Source organism: Zophobas morio, unplaced genomic scaffold (assembly GCF_036711695.1).
Source record: "Zophobas morio isolate AGI-343-1 ecotype UQ-CSIRO unplaced genomic scaffold, CSIRO_AGI_Zmor_V1 ptg000002l, whole genome shotgun sequence".
Lineage (NCBI taxonomy): Eukaryota > Metazoa > Arthropoda > Insecta > Coleoptera > Tenebrionidae > Zophobas > Zophobas morio.
Genome location: NW_026972107.1, coordinates 3,270,616 through 3,293,495, shown reverse-complemented (window position 1 = coordinate 3,293,495; position 22,880 = coordinate 3,270,616). Strand labels below are relative to the sequence as shown.

Sequence of the window (22,880 nt, the reverse complement as noted above, 5' to 3'; positions counted from 1 at the left end):
CTCCTCGAACTTTCATAGTGCCAGCCATCCGTGCGAACGGCGTAATAAGGAACCTCTTTGCGAGTTATTCGATGAAAGTGAATATAGCGGGTAGAGCAGAGATTCGCAATGAGAGAACCTCTGATCTTCCCCTAATGCCGAGTGATTTAATAGACGTTTTATAAGTCACGTAGGTAACATATCAGCATGCGAGTGGCGCTGTTACTTTGCCGAGACAAGAGACGCTTGATTGTTTTTCTTGTACTTTTTACGTCGCTCTTCCTGGATATCTAATAAAATGCCCGAAAAAATACCCGGATTTTAACGACGTGGAAAATTATTGCCTGCCTACTCCGGAATCGAACGTCGGCTTGCCGACGAAAAGCACAAACAAAAGCGCTACTAATGAACAAGCTCCGAATTTTCGATCTGTTCGTTAAGAGTGCCTTTATTTTTAGAGATCGGGGATTAAACGGACCGGAGACCGCACCGGCCAAGGGAAAACCCGACTCGGGAACGATATTGCGGCAGGGGGATCGATTTTTTTAATTTAAACGCCCACACCGGGCAATTCCGTAGACCTATTTTAAAACAACGTCTTTAAACACTGCGATCAAAACCAGACAGCGCGGCTTTATACCCGAGCTTGGTGGCCACGCCTCCTTCCCCCACTCTTCACAAGAACCATCACGGCAGCGGGCTTTTCAAATATTAATAGAGCAGACAACATTGAAATTTGTGTTAAACTTTCTCGTTAGTCGGCTTTCGGTTTTTCGAGAGCTCCACCTGCGGAAAGCCTCGCGTTTGCTGCTAGACGTGCATCCGCCATAATCAAAAAGCGCAGCCCATTATGCACTCCGCGGAAAGCTGCCGCTTCGGCGTCGGAAAAGGGGAGATCCGTCAAAGAAACCTTTGGAGTTGTAAAGGCAAAAGCCATGTATAATGTATTCGATTTTAGCATACGAAATTGCAATAGCGGGGCGAATTCTCGTATTAAATTCATTTATCATGTAAGCAGTCCGCTGAGCGAAGTCGTGTGTTGTGGTCAGGGTCGGACTCGACCGTGCAGTGATTCTCATTTCCCGACTCCCTATGAATAATAGGTGGCTCGTGTTAAACTAATAGCGTAACAGGATCCGTTACTGGATTCGGTGACGTCACGCCGCCATATTGCGTTATTAAGCGTTTGTAGTTAGGCGACGCTGTTCGGTGATTATGCAAACTGTTTCTCGTGAGACGGATTCGATTAGTGGGATCTAATCGGCGGCTGAGATATTGCGAAATTTTGGCGGATGCGCCGGGATACGAGAAAGCCGAGACAAGATAGGGCGAAAAACGCGATTGGGTTTAAAACTATCGAAGCGAATTTTTTTGGAGCTTGATTATGGGTGCATTTAGGTGAACCGCTCGCATTGATAGACGGCCGACTTATGTAAAACCGGTAGTATTTGTATGCTTTCTGCAATACCCACAGCATGCATATTCCATTGGCCGGTATTAGTAGTGCGGAGAAGTTCGCGAAATGTCGGCCGTAAATCACCGGGAGCGGAATTGTAGGAGACTTGTAATCTCCACTAGGTCGATTAAAACTGGTGTACTTCTCTTAGTTTGGGGCTTGCCGCATAAATCTGGATTTGTCTTTTTCTCCCCTCGAATTCGTAAACGCGGTGTGTCGCTTTGTGCCGCAATAAACGGACCCGTTATCTAATTAGCAACTCCACCTAATAATTAGAGCGTGCGTCTCCGTCATGCCACCTCCGGACGGTCAACACAATTACTCGAAATCGAGAATCTTGAAAGCCCCAGGCTGCAACTCTTCGCCGAGATTTCCACGTTCTCTTAATCCCGTTAGCCCGAGATTCGGGGACTCGGTGTCAATACAATGAAGCCGTTAACGTGGTAATTAGTCAAGGAAAATCGTCCTTGTGAAAATCGCACGCGACGTGCTAATCTACGCTACGTATCGCCCGATGCAAGGAGGGTTTCAATTAAACACCGGAAACGGAAAAAATTACACAGTAGCTGCTAATGGTATAGAGGTAATTGATGCAGAGGTTGTATTTTGGGGTTGCCGGGAAAACTGTGATGGAGATAAAAGTGCAAAGTACGTGCCTTATCGGTTTTACGCCGCCTTTATGAACCCCTTCGTTATTGAACGTAGAAAAACGTGGCGGTTAAGTATTTGGATTGCGAGAGCAACTGCTGCATAAACATGGCGTATCGGGCGGTTTTGTTCGGATTGAATGTGGGGCTAATAACTGCAAAGTGCCTGCAATTATTTCTAATTATCCTGCATTATTGTCGTGACTATGTAACGATCCGATCTATGTGGCCTGATTGAATTTTGGGGATATCTGGCGGGGTTCGGATCGATGGCGATTGACACCGATTAGCGGATTTCTCTCGGGAATTGTGCCATCAACGGGCATGAAATAATTACATCGCGGCGCTAAAAAACTAGCACATACTATATTGTTTTCGAAAGAAGAGTACGAAGACGCAGCCAAAAAGTGTTTCATTTCGCTCGAGCAACTAATCTCCCCCGATCAGGATAACCACTCGAAACCCCATCGTCCCCACCGATCGAGCAAGCCGAGATTAAAATTCTCGAGTGGCGCTCTTGACGACGACATCTTGAATAGAGTTGCATTCTATTTACCAAACCCTCATGTATTATTCATCCGACCCCTTATTAATATGGAATTCAAGAAAGCTAATGTACAATTAGGGGCTTATAGAAGTCACAACAGCAAGATAATTGCAGTCGACATCGAATCACGACCGCAAACATGGATAATAACATACAGGTGTCAACATGCGATCAGTTTAGACGGTTGATATTCGCATATCGTGTTGCTGAGCATGTCGGAACGGTAACGAATCGGGCCGTGAAAAAATACAACGAAGATATTGGCATCGTGGCTCGTTAAGTCGACGATTCGAAGGACCTTTATGATGTTCTGTTTTCCAATTTCCTTAGTTCTTGTTTTTTAATATACTGGATTCCTGAAAGAAGTCTCTTTGTAGAGTAACTAATTAAAATTACAAGTTATTCTCTTTGGTGAACAGGCTCGTTTGTTGGGTTGGGGGAAGTAGAGCGAACCTGTAACCAAGAGATGGAATAAATTGGTAGCGAAGTATCGTTGTTTCGTTAAACCGATAATTCGATATTTCTCTATGTGGAGTGGTCTTAAGTTACCATTACTGCATTGATTGCATCAAACAGAGTACAAGTAATTTAAATGCAGATTCTGACAGAAATAAATTGAATTCGACAGCAAATTCACTAAAAAAGTGTAGTTGTAAAAATATTTGAAACACAAACTGTTTATTGGACTGACAACGAGCTTGTTATTTGCAAATTAAAAAAACAACCCAGGCAAAATGGAATTGTTGACATTTCGTGATACAGTACGGCCACTAAACTACCCTGCATCCCGATTAACCCACTTTATCGTCCTGAACGACAGCTATTTGACATTTATCGACAGTCCTTGTCGCGTCATCCTGTCCGCCACCGCAGGACAACTATCGAGCATTATTATACGAAAATTATGAGCTGTTGACCCGCACCGCACGCCCTGGTCTTGTCGCCGGCCGCATTACACACCGTCCCCACCAGCCGAAGGCCGTTCCTCATCTTCCATTAGAAGTTGGCGCCGTGCCTTCTGCCCCCGAAAAATTTGTATCAATTTAATTCGTCGGCGTCTATGCAAATGTAATACCCCCTAAAAGCACTCCGCTAATTCATCCCGTCTAGTTTCAGCTTCGGCCTTTTTCGCCCAGCTCTGCGAAACTTTTGCCCTTTGTAGTATTCTTGTGGGAAGCTCGTGCATCCGCAACTCCGGTTCCGAGCGGTTACGTAGCGCGGAGCACAAATGATAATTTAGTGAACGGATTATTAACGAGTTGCCTGCCTTATCGTGCCCGGCCTGTGTAGCTGACCCGCCATAATTACTGTCTCATCTATACACAGCACTACTGTATGTTTTGGATCCGTCCCAGGAGAATCCATCTATGCATTTAATAAAGATGATGGCGCCGGATATTACGAACCTTAGGCTCAGGATCGCGCCACATCCGACCGAATTAACACCGTGTAATTCAATTACCGTAAACGGGAGAGTTATGCCGGACGGAGCTTCCCGATATTGGGGGAAGTACTCGAACACTCGAAGAAACACGTCTGAAAGAAACTGGGGCCAACTTCATCTGCATACAAAGTAATGGCTGCTAAAAACGTAAAAACGAGGCAGATAGTCGATCGGGTTACAAAATTCAAATTTCTGGCGTTCCGCTTTGTTATTTAACAAGCTAATAACGCGCGTTCCGATTGTTAATATTCACTTGCTCATGAAAAATTGATGAGAGCCGTTCACAATACATCAGTCCGCGGCAACAATCGCATGTGTGGCATGATCGAGTGGCATAAACAGACAGTGCGTTTAGGAATCGGGCAATCGAACGGTCCAGCGAGCGCTCAATCAGGCGAAAGCGCTCCATTCATTTTCGCTAAAACTAGTTCGGAGCCGTTTTATTTGCACGCAGATAACGGTAAATTGATATCGCAACGTTTCGTTGTTTTCCTGTTGCGGGCCGCGGAGCGAGCGCATTCCGGATTTAAAATTGGGAGCGGAACGTGAAAAATGAGGCGTCATGTAGCTGACAAGCCCTATTATATATTTCTCGCCGGAACGTATTAATATTTAAAATCATAAAAGGTGTGCGATTTGTTGCCGATGTGATTTATTAAAGAGATAAATTCATAAATAGGGAAACAGGGAAAGGTGTCGCCACCTAAAAGATTTATACATCTTAGCGGAACTTTTCGCGCTTATATATTGAAATTAGGAGGCGCCGAGGCCGTTCGTTCCAATTTACTCGGAATCCGATTAATTAATTTGGAACCGTGGCAGTTTCCGCGCCGCCACTTTTTCCAAATTTGACCGCCTTTATTCCGGGCTTAATTGAGGACTTATGGACCCCGACATCTTTTTATTCCGCCTGTCAACATTTAATATCCACCTTTTGCGCGCGGCGCCCTCTTTACGCCACTTTTTATGGGAATATTTGCGGAATAAAATACTTTATTGGGGCTATCACGAACGCGATAAATTTTCATACAGAAAGTCCTTAACTGAACTACTCTACGTGATCGGAACACGTGTTGCCCATAAACAACAACCCGAATAAATCACGCGATGATTACGCAAAAAGTTAGCGAGTTACGGCGGGGTAGAGCCCCGAATCCAAATTTTGACGATTCCGAGGAAAAATCCCGAGCCGACTCGAAGCTGTTGCGACGACTTCCCAACTTTCCTCTCTGCTTTACATAACTTAACATGTTAATTACGAGCCGCGATTTTTCCAGCCCCGGCAGGATTTTGTTATTCAAAATTAATTTATCTTGTTAGTAGGGTAATATGGGGCACGACGCAAACAATTTTCATGCATCGCAAACATGAAGCTTTAATAATGTATCGGACGATAATTCTGTCACAACGACGCCAGCTTTTCTAGCATGCGAACAAAGCCATTGTGAAATATTCATCACGATTTATACGTGGTATGCCGAAGAGGCTCTAAAAACGAACGACTGCGGGCCGGCAGGGACGCGGCCCTTAAAATATGCAGCTCAGTCTGCACTCTCTTATAATCGCCCCTTGATTTACCAACAAGCCACCAGAAACCAAAAAGAAAAGCTAGGACGTCGTCGTTTGACCCACTTTTAGCACATCGCGGCAACATGGTTCCGAAACATTCAAATTTTTATGGTCCCTCTCACACGAGCTTTGAATTTCAAAATTTACCGTACCTGGGGTTGCACTCCAAAACCGATTAAAAGCCTCCTGACCTGAAAAAAGTACGGAAAAAAATTAGACTGTCATATTTATTTTTGTTTTGGGGGTGGAATGAACTAAATCTACATGAAACAATTTCCTAGTCATCGAATTTCCTTGCTGTTTATTCAACAATTACCCCGCTTGGCCTTAAATTGTTCAAGACAGTCTTGTAAAAAATTGATCCCCCGTCGTGTAACATTTAGCGCGATTTTTCCTCCGGTGACATTCAGCCTGAGCTTTAAAAATAGGCGTCCGATTGTTTGTCCGCGGCCGATCGCCCAAATAATGGCCCGACGCCGTGAATAATCCTGCTAATTACTCCGTCCGGATCTTTCAGATTGATCTGAAAAGCGAAGGCCTGAATGGAGTATTGTTTCATGTGAAATTCAATTCTTGAACAAAGCTATCATATTACAGCTTTACCTTTTGAAAATTAAAAGGTCCGCGGAGCTTTGTCGTTTCAATCCGGCTGCCTGATTGAATTTAACTCGCAAGATTTTACAGTCATTAAATTAAAACCGAATCGAATTATCCGAGCGGATACGAGGCCATGCAAGTGGGGGTTTTTACTGCACGCCGACTTTTTCGTCGTCGAAAGTGAACTTTAATTTATGGCGGCGCTTTACGGATTGTTAACTCTTTGCTCGAGTGTCGGATCCTCACTTTTGAATCACGCCGACCCGGAGCGAGGCGCTACAAAAATCCGTCTTACATTTTTTCCGGGAATGAAATTTAACTTTATTGTATCCAGATGAAATCGTCCGGACGAAAAAACAGATCCGCTGTTTCGCACCCGGACTGCATGATAATTTAAATTCTTCACGGGGACTCCGGGAGTGTGCTATCGATCCTTTCATCAACCGGAACAAAAAAGCCCCCGCTAAACGGGGATTACCACCGCGATAACCAAACTCAAAAATTTACTACACCCGGACCCAGAAAACTACTCGCGCTGGAACGTCCGGCTGCTTCCCTCCAACTCGTAACTTAGTTAACCGAGAATTACGAAATTAAGACGACGAGATTAAAAAATTCTTCGAGCCAATATTTACGTTCAACTTTGGCGCATAACTTTAACGGAGTTTGCACAGACGGATCGTTCTGTTATTTAGTTACAATATCATTTTAACTGTCTTAAAACTTCCGACGACAATTTTGGATGCAGAAGCCGTTTTTTCCGTGAAAAAATGAAAACACGAGCGGAGTGGGATGGAGTCGTTCTGCCTCCGGGAGTTGTATCAAATTGTGCGATAATTCGAAAACGCCCGCGCACCCCCAGTCCCATGTCTCGTGTAATACGCAGTTTGGGTAACAAAAGCCGACTCCCGACCCCATTTATTAAGTTCCATCACGCCCCCGACAATAATTGCGCGAAAAAAGCATGAAAAACGAATCCTTTTTGTGCAAGTTTCGTTTTGAAAAATCACAAAGCACGACTACAAAAGAAGTTAACAAGTCCGTGTAACTTTTTATTAAAGTTCGCCTCCTCGATCGCTGCGACTTTAAAAAGGGGGTGGAGTGGTGGACAGCAGAGGCGTCCGAGAGTCGCTCCTAATTCAAACAAGACCGGATAATCACCACGTTAACTACCGGATTTGTCGGAGTTTGCCGGAGAAAATTTACTCCGGGAATAAAGTTTACTGCCGCGCTTTATCTGATTCCGGACAAGAAGCTATTTAAATAACCCACTTACGAACACTTATCGGACATGCGATTTCGTATATAAAGGCGTAATTAGTGCGACGGACGGCCAAGACACGACGTTTCATCTAATAACGCACTAATTAACGGTTCGACGAAACGTCAACAATCGAAAGACAAAGAATGAATCGATTTCGAACGGGTAATCCCCGCCTAGACCCGCAAACTTCGCTTAATGAAGGCTTTCCCAGCCATGAATAAGGATTAAAACTTCGTACGCAGACGTTTGAAAGTATTAAGCCGCCGCTACTTATTACGTAATTAATTCAGAACGTACATGAGGCACGCAACATGTAAAGGGTTAAGGACGCCGGCCCGTTCCGCCGAATTCGACGCATCAATGGGACCAATTTACCAATTTAGTTAACCGCACGCTAAACATTTACCGCATTTATCGGAAATAAATTCAGCTATTGCTATACAGACAGGACGAGGCAGCCCATTGCGGATAATAGCTATTTATGCGAACCGGTTTACCGTAGCAGCCGGTTTCGCGTCAAGGTCGCGCTCGGCTACAAACTAAAACCGGTTTCTCGTCGATGCACGAAGAATTTTGACTGCGGACCCGTTTTTCACGGCTAAAAACTACACTGTTTCGATAAGCGTGCTGCGTCGGATCGGAAGCGTTCGTTATAAATCTCTTAAGCAGACAACTACCCGGTAAACCCTCATAACCCGGTATTATGAATAAAAGATCCCGAGGATATCGAATGTATCAAACAAGCGTTGAACCCGTAATACCATACATTAATTCAACAACTGATTGTGCCGTAATGCCGCCTAAAACCGTGCCTTTATGGCGGCGTCTCCTTTCCGAAGCCGAGTTTCACTCAATTCGCACTCTCGACTCTTCCATTCCGTTTTTATAACGAACTCCCTTATGATTTTTATCTGCACTTCACAAACTTAATTTGAGGGAAAAATGTCGGCGTGCGTAATCCCTGAGATGAAGTTGGTAGTATTGGTGCGACGAAGGTCGGGTCGTGATTAGCATAAATTGCGACTTTCATGTGGCGGAGCTGCCGGCTGATTTAATATTAATGGGACTATAGTTATTTCAGGTAACGATTGGGTAAACAGGTGATTTTATTAATCGGGTGAATTATTTATGGCATTGATTAGCCGACCCCTCTTGAGTATCGTTAAATGAATGATTAATTGTGCCAATAAATAAAATGGACACGGACTATAAAAACACTTTGGCGGATTATTTATGGATCCGTTTGTAAACAAGCATTTCAGCGGAAATCCACAAGAATCTACTAAATAATAGAATCTTCGTAAGTACACAACACACTGAAGGCTAGGGACACTTGACGACACGTTTTTCTAGGCGTAAACCAATTTCATGTTTGCTGGACGTTTCATAGCTCCTAGAACATGAAAACGTTGGTTCTCCGTTTCGGTCAAGTAATGATCCTGGACATGCATGATGCTCCTTTTTAATATAAAAATTTCTCGTCGAGGATTTCAGTGAACCATTCCTCGTGTTTTTCCTGGAATGTTTAATGCTGGCTTTGGTGATCGAACGACCCATGTTACGTTAAATTTTCGACGTGTCCAATCTTCAGACATTCATAGATTCCAAAAACCCACCTTAACCATTTACAATAGCTTTTGTTGTCTGTTCCGTGGCGCCGTAAAGAACCTCCGAATATCCATTTTCACACAAGATAGCGCGCTGCCGCAGACACGCTTATATCCGCTGCGGGATAGCTGGCGTCCATTCCGCTGCATCCACAATTATCCTTCCGGACTGCTTTCGCTTATTTTTCTTCCAATTCTTCCCGAACATGCACGAACCACTCCCGTACCGGAAGCATGCACCGCCCCATAAACCCCCACCGCTCCTGTAAATGCACTTCGACATGTTTTCGTGTACCGTTAACGCCGGCCTTCCAGCCGAAATGAGCGTAATCGATTACTTTTATTGTCTATACGCTGGTGTCCTTTTTATTGCGGCGATATTTCCCAGCTTTGTGAGTTATGTGTGTTATGATAAAATACTCATATAAATGTTTATGGCCGACTTCCGTTATGTTCTTCGACGTAAACCGTATTTTCTTCTACGTCTGCTTGCGCACCTATGCAATAAAATGAACTGCTATTGCTGTTACATTCTGGGATGCACTACTTTACGATCGAACCTAACAACGTTGTGCTTAGAACTTGGACCGTTTGCAGTCCATATCGAGGTTATATCGGAGATTTTGCGCAAATTTACGACGGACCATAATGGACCCTGATGATGCACGGCGGCTATAAAAGCTGCGATTGTTTTCCGCTGCGAGCGTACTTAGTTTATTATAAGAGTACGAAGTTTTAAGTGCGACGACGGAAATTTTGACTTTTACTGGTACCCAGCGCAGTATTGATCGTAAAATTTTTAATGCATTCAACTCGTCATTAATTAACGACATGCACGCGAAACCGGTTTGCGCTAGACGTAAACCGGTTGATCGTCAAACAAGCTGGTTTGCGGCGTTGTAATTCCTGGACGCTGAGTGGATTCTCTGGCGTCCTCGCTTTCCGGCGTAATTATCCGCTCCCGATGCGTCACGAAAATATCGGGTTTATCCTTGGGAAGCGGCCGGATTTCAATCCAACCTTTGTGCAGCGTATGTCTTTGATCATATTTGTCAAGTATAAGGTCGGGTTTAATAACGCAAAGCAACATTACACTTGGTCGACGATGCAGACACGTCTCGTGCATAAATAAATTGCCGACATCAAAAGAACAACGCGTACGCACGATAATTTATATGAAGAAGCTGAATTATTAATATTTAGCATCGACGTCGATCGAATCCCCATCGCAGCCGTTGTTAAATCGGCGATAACCGGCAAAACAATTTCCATTTTTCAAAGGGACTTAACGCTGATAAATGTGTTGACTGTCGGCGGAAAAATTTGCAAATGAAAGGAATATTGTGGCTATGACCGTACGAATGATTTATTAATTGACAAACAAAAGCGGGGAACGCAACGACGTCCTGACCTAAAGCCAGATACCCGAGACTTTGTACAGATTTAGCGATTATTCCGCGAGAGGAATTACGGTTAATACAAAAATTAATTACTGGCCCCCACGTACAAATAGGCCATAAAGTACGATAATAATTCCCGCTCGTTTCCTATTATGATCCGGAAGAGCGGCATGTTTTTCAGACGTACGAATTTAAATAACCTACGGAATAAAATAACGAGACGCCGTAAAATATAATAGGCCAGATGTATACGACGCGATCCGTAACCTCGTTAATATCAGCCGAATTAAAATATTCGACGAGGTGGCGAAAAAATTAAATTTATCCCCGGCTGCGGTAGTACTAATTGCGAAAAGGCGCAATCGATGCAAATCAAATTAATCTTTAAATAAAGAATGCGAACGAAATCGAATCGCCGCGCTCTTCAAAACAGACAACTGTTGACGTTGTACACCGAAATTGGATTTAAATTTGACAGTAAACCGAGCAGGCGGGCGCGTAGGCTAATGAGAAACCGGCTGCTCCAGCCATCAACCGACCAGCCGTCGGAAGACGTCCGCGTAAACCAACCAGACGTAAACGCATCCGATAATTAACGCAGCGATCCGTTCGGGGGAAACATATTCGATAAATCGGTTCGATCTTATTGTGGATGTGTTTTCTGGTTGTTTCGCCGTTGAAAATTGCTGTTGTAATAACAATGCGATTCAGCTCGGAGCCAATAACTGCGGAAAAGCAAACAGCGCCGCGATCTGGCCTTTAAGAAACAATCGGAATGGCTCGTGAAAAACTGATACGAATTTCATGATTGGGTTGTAATTTTATTATCGTGCCGAAGCGCAAGAGTAATAAAAAGAAACCAGGAAATATTAAGCAGGACGAGCGAATTAGGTGAAATAAAACCGCAGAAGCTGTTGGCAAAAAATATGGAGGTCGCGTTACGCAGGATTATTAAAAGTAATTGTAAAGAGAGCGTTTTCGGCACGGAGCGCGTCGAAGATCGATGGGAATGGAATTAATCTTTGAAAAATGAAAGAGCAAAGAGAAGAAATGAGATTATTGATCTTTTTTAGCGTCCGCCTTGTACTTTTAAGGAACAAGGTTTGATTTGTATTTACACGGCATACGCGAAAGTCGGCTCTCGCTGTGAAATTGTGACGTATTTCACGAAAACCGTAAAAAGATCTAAAAAATAAGCCAATAAATCCGAACAGACGCGTTCTGAATATATTTCACATCTATATAAATAAAGTGAAACGGCATCCGACATTTACTCCAACACAATGCACTCGGAGCTTTCTTCGCGCGGATATAAACCAAGTTCGGAAGTGTCACGTCTGGCATCATGAAAACCTTCGAAAATAATTGCTCTCCGGGCAATTTAAAAACCGGGCATACTGCAGTCGCTCGAGCACTCACTTTCGCGTGCTACCCTCGATACGATCGCGGAACACACGTTCATGCAGATACGAAGAAAGCAATTAGTCGCGAGACAAACGGAAAAAATGGAAAACAAACAGGGCGGCGATCGGTCGCTCAAACACAAAAAAGCAATTTGGCGTACGGAGTGCGTAAATAACGCTTGCACGGGTTCGAAAAAGCGGGCGATGTTTAAACAAAAATAACATCGGTCAGGAGTGGGATAAACGTCGGGAATGACTTCCGTCTAATCGAAAAACGGTCGGCCGACTCTGACCACTTGTTCGGGGCCCGCGGTATCGAGGTAAATCAAAAACCTTAACTACGCATCCAGAAGTATATTTAATCGAAGCGTACCTTCGATCTGATGTTATTAAAAAGATATTTGTTCAAGTCCCGGGGGTGTTTACTCTCGGCTCTTACGTTTAAAACAGAGACGACGTCTTACGGGTTCCGGAGCCTCGGAATAACACCGTTTCCATCTGCTGAGTATTTATTTCGGGCGATAGTTCCGACTAGTCGAATCCGAGCACTCGAAAATGAAAAAACCCGAATGTGACAATTTCGCGTTATATTTTATCCTGCCATGTTCGCGTTTTTTATTGCGTTTCGTGTTCACGTCACCGGCAATGATCATTTTGAAATTATTAACTGACAAATATATCCATCCGCTCCGGCTTTGACAAGCGGAACGGGGATTACAAGAATGTAAATACTTCTCTCGGGGTGACGCACGTGGCAGTCCAGATTTGAATTCCGATTCGGTTCCACAAGATCAACTATTTTTAAATTAAGGACACCGCAGTCCTCCGCCTTGATTTTTGAAAATTAAAACGTACAGTCCAGTGCAAACGACACATTCGTAATTTTGTATCGATTTAGCCAAATAATAGTGTAGTTTTCGTAAATTCAGGGCAGCTCGTGTAGGGCCCCTGATAAATCATTCACCCCCACATTAACCGAAGGGCTGAGTCATAGCCATTACCCACTCACTCGGTTCGTCATGACAATGCTCGAAACTAAAGAAAAGCTAGCCGAACAACCAGATCGCATTGTGTTCGCCCTGCGAACACCCATCGGCTGACTTCATTATTGATTGTGTTTGCATAACCGAATGGTCAATTTGAGCGTCTCAATGTAACGACGGATAGGTGTGCGCCGAAAGCGGTTTGAAAGATTAATGACAACTTTTATTTGTGGATCGTCCCTTGTCTACTCTTTTTCATGAAAAGAGCTCGCAAGATGACATTTAAATTGCAAATATGTAATTAGCTCTGTTTCCGAAGTGATGGATAAAAGACTCGGATGTCAGATTAGAATTTCAAAAGCTCGCACATTTTCGGAGGTTTTTCCTAAGTGGTGCGGGCGATAGCTGGCTTAGGGAAAACAGCGCCGCTGCGTCGTAAGAGAAGCCTTTTCCCAACAGGGACCATGTTTTCTAGTTAACACCAACACATCGCGAGCCCTCTATTAATTAGCGACACTTTCCCGGCGCCTCCGCAATTTTTCAACTCGGACAAAAAGTCGACCGAATTTAATTATTCATTTAAAATCACCATCGCTAAAATTGTCGTACAACGTTGTTATTTCTGCTAGATAGAGCTTAATCCTCGCTCACGTACCCCCCAATATAAAGAATTATAAAAATTGAGGAAGATCCGGGGGCTAATTCTGATTCCGGATTCGTATTCAGAGGGTTCGAATTAATAAGTACAGCCAATTTCAGGAGTGCCTGTTGTCGAATAAGGAAGTTAGTAGCACAACCGTCATAATTTTGTTAGTAAACGTATTAAAAAAAATAATTCTTTCGAGTTTATAGGAACTCAACATTTTAAAACTATTCGAGCATCTGATTTGAGGTTTACACCGTTCAATTCCTTGAAGTTTTTCGGCCTCAACAGGTGTTTTCAAATATAGAACAGACAAGGTCATTTTTCTATGGGTGGCAATCAGGGTATCTGAAATAATTTGAAAGAATCTCGTGAACCACTTATATCTTGTTTTTGAAGTAGTTTGGAAGAATCTCGGAGATCCCCAATGTGTTTTTTTTAATGATACAATAATAACAATAATAATAACCTTTATTTCTAACAGGATTACCAGAAGTACAAGAAATCAAAGTGCAAAATCAATTTGAAAAATCGCAATGTACAAAACAATGAAAGGAAAATAATTATTGGATATTTAACACAGACATAACAATGTTGTAATACTGAACACAAGGAAAAAAGAAGGAAACAAAGAGTGACAGAGAACTAATTAGTAAAAGAAGAAAGTGATACAGTACGTGTACGTATTGATGTTAACTCAGTAAACTGCACATTTTTTTTGTAACCCTAAAACTATTAAAAAAAGATCAATATTATTACAAAGTAGATTACCATTATTTCAAATAGTATAAAGTGGCAACTTTCGTAATTTAGAAATTTCTTTGGATCGATTCACTGCGTGAGATGTGTATTCTGATTCTGCTGCCAAATCAGTGAAACTATATTCAAGTTTGGATCTGATGACCGCATTGTATAATGTTCCTAATGTTGAAGTAGTTTGCAAAAATCTCCGGGACCCCTTGTATCTCGGGAACCCTTTGTACCTGGTTTTTGAAGTAGTCTGTAGGATCTCGGGGACCCTTTTATATTGAAGTAGTTTGAAAGAATCTCTGGGTCCCCCTCGTTTTGTTTCCGAAGTAGTTTGAAAGAATCTCAGGGACCCCTTTTGAAAGAATTTCGGAGATCCCTTGTGCCTGATTTTTGAAGTAATTTGAAAGAATCTCTAGGATACTTTGTGTTTTGTATTTGAAGTAATTTGAAAGAATCTGAAACACCCCTTGGGTTTTGTTTTTGAAGTAGTTTGAAAGAATTTCCGAGATCCCTTGCACCTGCGTTTTGAAACAGTCTGAAAAAATCTTGGTGACCCCTTTCGTTTTCTTTCCGAAGTAGTTTGAAAGAATGTCTAGGAACCCTTTAATTTTGTTTTTGAAGTAATTTGAAATTTTGTCCCTGGTTTTTGAAGTAGTTTGTAGGATCTCGGGGACCCCTTTTGCTTTGTTTTTGAATTAGTTTGAAAAAATCACAGGGACATATTTTGCTTTGTTTTTGAAGTGCCTTAAAAGAATCTCGAGGACCCCTTTTGTTTTGTTTCTGAAGTAATTAGGAAGAATCTCGGGAACCCTTTGTTTTTGAAGTAGTCTATAAGTTGGGGACACATTTTGTATTATTTTTTAAGTAGTTTGCAAGAATCCCGGAGACTCCTTTCGTTTTGTTTCCGAAATAGTTTAAAAGAGTCTCAGGGACCACTTGTGTTTTGTTTGTCAACTACTTTGAAAAAATTCCGGAGATCCCCTGTGTCTGATTTTTGAAGTAATTTGAAACAATCTCTACGATACTTTGTGTTTGGTATTTGAGGTAATTTGAAAGAATCTGGAACACCCCTTGGGTTTTGTTTTTGAAGTAGTTTGAAAGAATTTCCGAGATTCCTTGTGCCTGAATTTTGAAACAGTTTGAAAAAATTTCGGGGACCCCTTATAACTAATTTTTAAAGTCGTTTAAAAGAACCTTAGGGACCACTTGTGTCTGTTTTTGAAGTGGTTTAAAAGAATCTCAGGGTTCCCTTGTGTTTTGTTTTTGAAGTGGTTTAAAAGGATCTCCGGGATTCCTTGTCTTGTTTTTGAAGTAATATGAAAGAATCTCGGACACCTCTTGTTTTGTTTTTGAAGTAGCTTAAAAGAATCTCGGGGAGAACTTTTGTTGTTTTTGCAGTAAAGAATCTCAGGAACCCTTTGTGCCTGGTCTATGAAGTAGTCCATAGGAAATCCGGGACCTCTTTTGTTTTGTTTTTGAAGTATTTTGAAAGAATCTCGAAGATCCCTTTCGTTTTGTTTCCGAAGTAGTTTGAAAGAATCTCAAAGACCCCTTTTGTCTTCTTTTTGAAGTATGTACTTTGAAAAAATTCCGAAGATCCCTTATGCCTGATTTGAAACAATCTCTACGATACTTTGAGTTTGGTATTTGAAGTAGTTTGAAAGAATCTGGAACACCCTTTGGGTTTTGTTTTTGAAGTAGTATGTGCCTGAGTTTTGAAACAGTTTAAAAGAATCTCGGGGACCCTTTATAACTGATTTTTAAAGTAGTTTAAAAGAATCTCGGGGACCGCTTGTGTCTAATTTTTGAAGTGAATTGAAAGAATTTCTCGGAAACTTTGTGTTTGGTATTTGAAGTAGTTTGAAAGAATTTGGAACACTCTTTGGGTTTTGTTTTTGAAATAGTTTGAAAGAATTTCCGAGATCCCTTACGCCTGCGTTTTGAAACAATTTGAAAAAGTCTCGGAGATTCCTTATGACTCAGGAATCACTTGAGTCTGATTTTTAAAGTAGTTTGAAAAAATCTCGAGGACCCCGTGTGTCTTGTTTTTGAAGTAATTTGAAAGAATCTCTAGGATAATTTGTGTTTGGTTTTTGAAGTAGTTTGAAAGAAACTGGAACACCTCTTAGGTTTTGTTTTTGAAGTAGTTTGAAAGCATTTTCGAGATCCTTTGTGCCTGAGTTTTGAAGTAATTTGAAAGAATCTCTAGAATAATTTGTGTTTGGTATTTGAAGTAGTTTGAAAGAATCTGAAACACTCTTTGGGTTTTGTTTTTGAGATAGTTTGAAAGAATTTCCGAGATCCTTACGCCTGAGTTTTGAAACAATTTGAGAGAGTCTCGGGGATTCCTTATGACTGATTTTTGAAGTAGTTTGAAAAAATCTCGGGGCCCACGTGTCTAATTTTTGAAGTAAATTGAAAGAATTTCTAGGAAACTTTGTGTTTGGTATTTGAAGTAGTTTGAAAAAACTTGGAACACTCTTTGGGTTTTGTTTTTGAAATAGTTTGAAAAAATTTCCGAGATCCCTTACGCCTGAGTTTTGAAACAATTTGAAAGTCTCGGAGATTCCTTATGACTGATTTTTGAAGTAGTTTGGAAAAATCTCGGGAACCACTTGAGTCTGATTTTAAAAGTAGTTTGAAAGAATCTCGAGGACCCCGTTTGTCTTGTTTTTGAAGTACTTTGAAAGAATTTCGGAGATCCCTTGTGCCTGATTTTTGAAGTAATTTGAAAGAATCTCTAGAATAATTTGTGTTTGGTATTTGAAGTAGTTTGAAAGAAACTGGAACACCTCTTAGGTTTTGTTTTTGAAGTAGTTTGAAAGCATTTTCGAGATCCCTTGCGCCTGAGTTTCGAAACAGTTTAAAAGAATCTTGGGGACCACTTGTGTCTAGTTTTTAAAGTAGTTTGAAAGAATTTCGTGGACGGCTTTTATTTTGTTTTTGAAATAGTTTTAAAGAATCTCGCAGGTCCCTTGTGTATGGTTTTTGAAGTTGTTTAAAAGAATCTCATGGACTCCCTTTGTTCCATTTTTGAAGTAGTTTGAAATACTCTCGGGGTGCTCTTGTGTTTGGTTTTTAAAGTAGTTTGAAGGTTTCTCGAGAATTCCTTTTGTTTTGGTTTTGAAGTAGTTTGAAACTTTGTGCTTGATCTTTGAAGTAGTCTGTAGGATCTCGGGGACCCCTTTTGTTTTGTTTTTGAAGTGGAAATGATTTTGGGGACTTCTTTCGGTTTGTTTCCGAAGTAGTTTGAAAGAGTCTCGGGAACCCTTTGTGCCTGGTTTTTGAAGTAGTTTAAATGAATCTTAGGGATCGTTTGTGTTTTGTTTTTGAAGTACTTTGAAAAAAAATCGGAGGTGCCTTGTGCCTGATTTTTGAAGTAATTTGAAAGAATCTCTAGGACACTTTGGGTTTGGTATTTGAAGTAGTTTGAAAGCATCTGGAACACCCCTTAGGTTTTGTTTTAGAAGTAGTTTGAGAAAGAATTTTCGAGATCCCTTGTGCCTGAGTTTTGAAACAGTTTAAAAGAATCTTGGGGACCATTTATGACAGATTTTTGAAGTAATTTGGAGTATGTAGTTTGAAAGAATCTCGCGGACCTCTCGTGTTTTGTGTATAGGCGCCTTCTTGTGTACCTATAGTTTTTGAAGTAGTTTGAAAGAATCTCGAGGACTCCTTTTGTTTTGTTTTTGAAGTAGTTTGATAGAATCTCGGAGGGCCCTTGTTTTTGCAGTACTTTGAAAAAATCACGAGGACTCCTTTCACTTTGGTTTAGAAGTAGTTTAGAGGAATTTCGGAGGTCACTTTTCTTGTTTTTGAAGTACAATAATGTAGTTATGTTTAATCCGAACAGAAAGCAGCCGACCCTCCGTCGGATTGGCCAAACATTCGGATTACAGAAATCATCTATACTTCGAGCTATTCATGGATGGCAGCAACATATGAAAAACAAAAAAAATCAGGAGGCTTAGTGGCTCAATTCTGAGCTCGGATTCGAATTCAGGGGGTTCAAATTAGTATGTACAGCAAATTTTCGCTGTGTAACAATTCAATTAATTGTATTAAATTAAAAAAAAACACCATTTCGAGACCTCAAAAAGTGAGTTGCGTTTCATCAGCCCCCGCCCCCAGTGGTATAAAATTCGAATAGACCGCCGCCGGCGTCCCACCCACCTTCCGTTTCCGCAACATGCCAGACTGTTATTTTTTAAACGCCGCCGCCACTACTACCGAATCGGATTATGTCCGAAATGGCTACATCGATGTAACTTTGTCCTTTAGCATGCGAGCGAATTTGTAGGTGGCATGTTAATTTTTTCATTTACGGCTCAAAGCAGCTTTAATTAACTTTGTCCGAGCGCCCTCAAAGACCCACCCTTCCGACAAAACCTGCACCACCTGGTGGAAAAAATGGTCGCGTTCGACACACCATTAATCCGGAGCGTCCTTATTGGACATAAATAACCACTTGAGCTTCCAATAAACTTAATTAAATTGAGTATTAAATTGGTGTCGCGTCAGATATTCGAATTACTTTATGAATGTCTGGATTGGCTCCAGGCGCCATGAATATTACGGGACGGAGGGTCAGTGGGGCGAATTGGCCGTGCTAAGACAGATCGGGAAATTCGATTTATTCCGGAGGGACAAACGTCGAGCGGCCAAATCGGGTTTGCTACAAGCAGGTAATGGGATCAAGTACGCGGTACAAGTGCTGCGTGGAAATTAACGAAATAGCTGGCGGAGCAAATCCGAGCTTCGCGTACCGATACGCATTTTTTGGATGTTCGACATTTCCGTGACGTGGATTCGGTGTGTATTGTGCGGATTCCGTCCAGATGGATCCGTTCTAATCTTGCCCCGTAATTAGCTTGATCCACGCCACCCCTAAACACCTCTAATTTTCGCTGAGGGTAATAAGCGGCGGTCATATCGTATCCGTAGGGTTGTATATCCAGGAAGCGAACGCCGCTGGAGATATCTTACCTAATGACACTCTTTCCCTCTTCCAGCGACGATAACAATCAGTAATCAGGCGACCCGCTTGCTGACATGTAATTTGTTGATAATGGCGGATTACTAATAGGCTGGCACATTTTCAGATTAGCAGATTTGTAAGGGGGCAGATTGCGCAGATTATGCACAATACGACCATCAATCCGCGATCAAGACAAATCCCCTTCCTCATTAAAATCTGCATTTTTGCCGCATCGGCGCGATTTTTCTTCGCTGCAACGTCTAATTCGCCGATGGTATGATATGCACGTCCCGGAGTTTGCGACGAAAGCGACAATTTGAATGCGACGCCATCGGCCCACAATAATTCCCCATCACAAATCGACCATCTTTTCTTATGCGCGCACGTTCCTCTATCTAAATTGTTTATGTTTATCTCACTGTGCCAGGAATTGATGAACTAACGGCTGGAACAGGCGACGAAAAGTAATGACACTGATACGACGCAGACTTACGCCTCCATACGACGATTGTCTTGGGTGGGGATTGAGATTGTCCGACTACGACAAACCTGGAAATGATTTTATCTACAATGAAGCAGTAGGAGCAGGTTTATGGTTGGCGTTTAGTCGAGAGACAACCGAGAAATATTTATGTAATATTACGTATTACAATGCCTTAAATTATCGCCGGTTGTAAAGCTGTCACGGAAGAGATAACATGTATGAAGTGGATACACATGTCGTGAAAGAACCACACAGATTATGCAAATGAAAAGAAAATTAACACGGTACGAAGTGGATTCTTTTGTGTTGTTTCTTCGATGTTTTTGTGACAATGTGGCTTAAACGAGCGTGGACGAATGTGGGGCTCATTAATATGCAACCGGGATTGGTGGCAATTAAAATTAAATGATTACAAAAGCGTTTTAGGAATGCCTACGTGTTTCTGGTTTCCTATTTATTATCTCCGGTTACAAATAACCAAGAATTTCGTTTCGTGTTTACTTGGTCACTTTTCTAGGTCTGATAAACTGCATTTATGCAGGAAATCCTGGAAGTTAACTCCTTATTACTGCAAAAACTTGAAAAATGGAGAAATCAAAAATTGAAAAAATCGAAAAATTGAAATATGTATCACAAAATTGAAAAATTAGAAAAAAAACGAAAAATCAATAAATCGAAACATCGAAAAATTCAAACATCGGAACGTCGTTAAATCGAGTAAAAACAAAATTTAAATCGAAAAACTAAAAGATTTAAAAATTTAACAATCGAAAAATCAAAAAACAGAAAAACCGGAAAATCCAAAGATCGAACAATGGAAACGTCAAAACAACGAAAAATTTAAAATTCTAAAAACTGAATACATAATTCCAAAATACAGAAACTGAAAAATGCCCAAAATTGAAATGTTGAAAAATTCAGAAATCGAAAAATTCAAAAAAAACAAATATGTAATATCGAAAAATCTAAAATTTAAAAAATCGAAAAACTGAAAAACCGCAAAAATGAAAATCGTCAAATTGAAAAACCGCAAAATTCAGGAATCGAAAACTGAAAAGACGAAAAATCAAAATATCGAAACATCGAAAAATTCAAACATCGTATCGAGTATCGATAAATCGAGTCAAAATAAAATTTACATCGAAAAACTAAGATTTAAAAATGTAAAAATCGAAAAATTCTAAAAACTGAATAATTCCAAAATACAGAAATTGAAAACTGCCCAAAATTGAAATGCTGAAAAATTCAGACATCTAAAAAAAAGTAAAAAAAAAACAAAAAATATCTGAAAAACCGCAAAATTGAAGATTGTAAAACTGAAAAGACAAAAAATTAGAAAATCGTAAAATTGAAAAACCGAAATTCGAAAAATTGGAAAATTGGCAAATTGAAAAGCCAAAACATCGAAAAACCGAGAAATCAAAAAATCGAAAAATTGGAACCTCGGAACGTCGCTAAATCGAGACAAAAAAAATTAAAGAAAAACTGAAAGATCTAAAATTTAAAAAATTGAAAATCATCGGAAAGTCAAAAAATGAAAAATTAAAAATTTTTTAAAAACTGAATAATTGAAAATTAGAAAAGTCGAAAAATTGAAATATTACAAAATTGAAAAAATCAAAAAATTGGAATCAAAAACTGAAAAGACGAAAAATTAGGAAATCGAATTGAAAAACCGAAACTCGGAAAATTGAAAAATCGTAAAATTGAAAAACTGAAAAATTAAAAAAATCGAAACATCGAAAAATTCATACATCGGAATGTCGTTAAATCAGTCAAAACAACATGTAAATCGAAAAACTAAGATTTAAAAATCGAAAAATCAAAAAAAACAGAAAAACTGGAAAATCGAAAGATCGAACAATGGAAACGTCAAAACAACGAAAAATTTGAAAATCTAAAAACTGAATAATTCCAAAATTCAGAAACTGAAAAATGGCCAAAATTGAAATGCTGAAAAATTCAAAAATCGAAAAATTAAAAAAAAAACAAAAAATATCGAAAAATCAAGAATTTTAAAATCGAAAAACTGAAAAACCGCAAAACTGAAAATTGTAAAACTGAAAAAACAAAAAATTAGAAAATCGTAAAATTGAAAAACCGAAACTCGAAAAATTGGGAAATTGAAAAGCCAAAAAATCGAAAAACCGAGAAATCAAAAAATCGAAAAATTGGAACATCGGAACGTCGCTAAATCGAGACAAAAAAAAAATTAAACAAAAACTGAAAGATCTAAACTTGAAAAAAATTAAAAAATCAAATACATATTTTAAAAATGAAAAAATGGAAAAACCGGAAAATCGAAACATCGAACAATCGAAAAGTCAAAAAACGAAAAATTAAAAATTTTTAAAACTGAATAATAGAAAATTAGAAAAATAGAAAAATTGAAATATTACAAAATTGAAAATTTAAAAAAAAAAACGAAAAACCGACAAATCGAAAAATCTAAAATTTAAAAATCAATAAATTGGAAAACCAAAAAATTCAGGAATCAAAAACTGAAAAGACGAAAAATTAGGAAATCGAATTGAAAAACCGAAACTCGGAAAATTGAAAAATCGTAAAATTGAAAAGCCGAAAAATCAAAAAATCGAAACATCGAAAAATTTAAACATCGGAATGTCGTTAAATCAGTCAAAACAAAATTTAAATCGAAAAACTAAAAGATTTAAAAATTTAAAAATCGAAAAATCAAAAAATCAAAAAACAGAAAAACCGGAAAATCGAACAGTGGAAACGTCAAAACAACGAAAATTTTGAAATTCTAAAAACTGAATAATTCCAAAATCCAGAAACTGAAAAATGCCCAAAATTGAAATGCTGAAAAATTCAGAAGTCGAAAAATTAAAAAAAAAAACAAAAAAACCGCGAAATTGAAGATTGTAAGACTGAAAAGACAAAAAATTAGAAAATCGTAAAATTGAAAAACCGAAACTCGAAAAATTAGAAAATCGGCAAATTGAAAAGCCAAAAAATCGAAAAACCGAGAAATCAAAAAATCGAAAAATTGGAACACCGGAATGTCGCTAAATTGAGACAAAAAAAAAATTTAAACAAAAACTGAAAGATCCAAAATTTAAAAAATTGAAAAATAAAATACATATTTTAAAAATGAAAAAACGGAAA

The 22,880-nt window shown here is 39.9% G+C and overlaps 1 protein-coding gene across 3 annotated transcripts in view; it reads right to left on the bottom strand.

The window, feature by feature from the left end:
* Nucleotides 1–22,880, bottom strand: part of LOC135124538 (leucine-rich repeat, immunoglobulin-like domain and transmembrane domain-containing protein 2) — a 243,474-nt gene that overhangs the window by 188,209 nt on the left and 32,385 nt on the right. Inside the window, exon 2 of one of the 3 annotated variants that reach the window (XM_064049680.1) lies at nucleotides 5,795–5,833. The exons of the other annotated variants lie outside the window; for them this stretch is intronic. The gene's annotated coding sequence lies outside the window, so the exon portion shown is untranslated. The remainder of the gene's footprint in view (nucleotides 1–5,794; nucleotides 5,834–22,880) is intronic. 3 annotated transcript variants of the gene reach the window in all.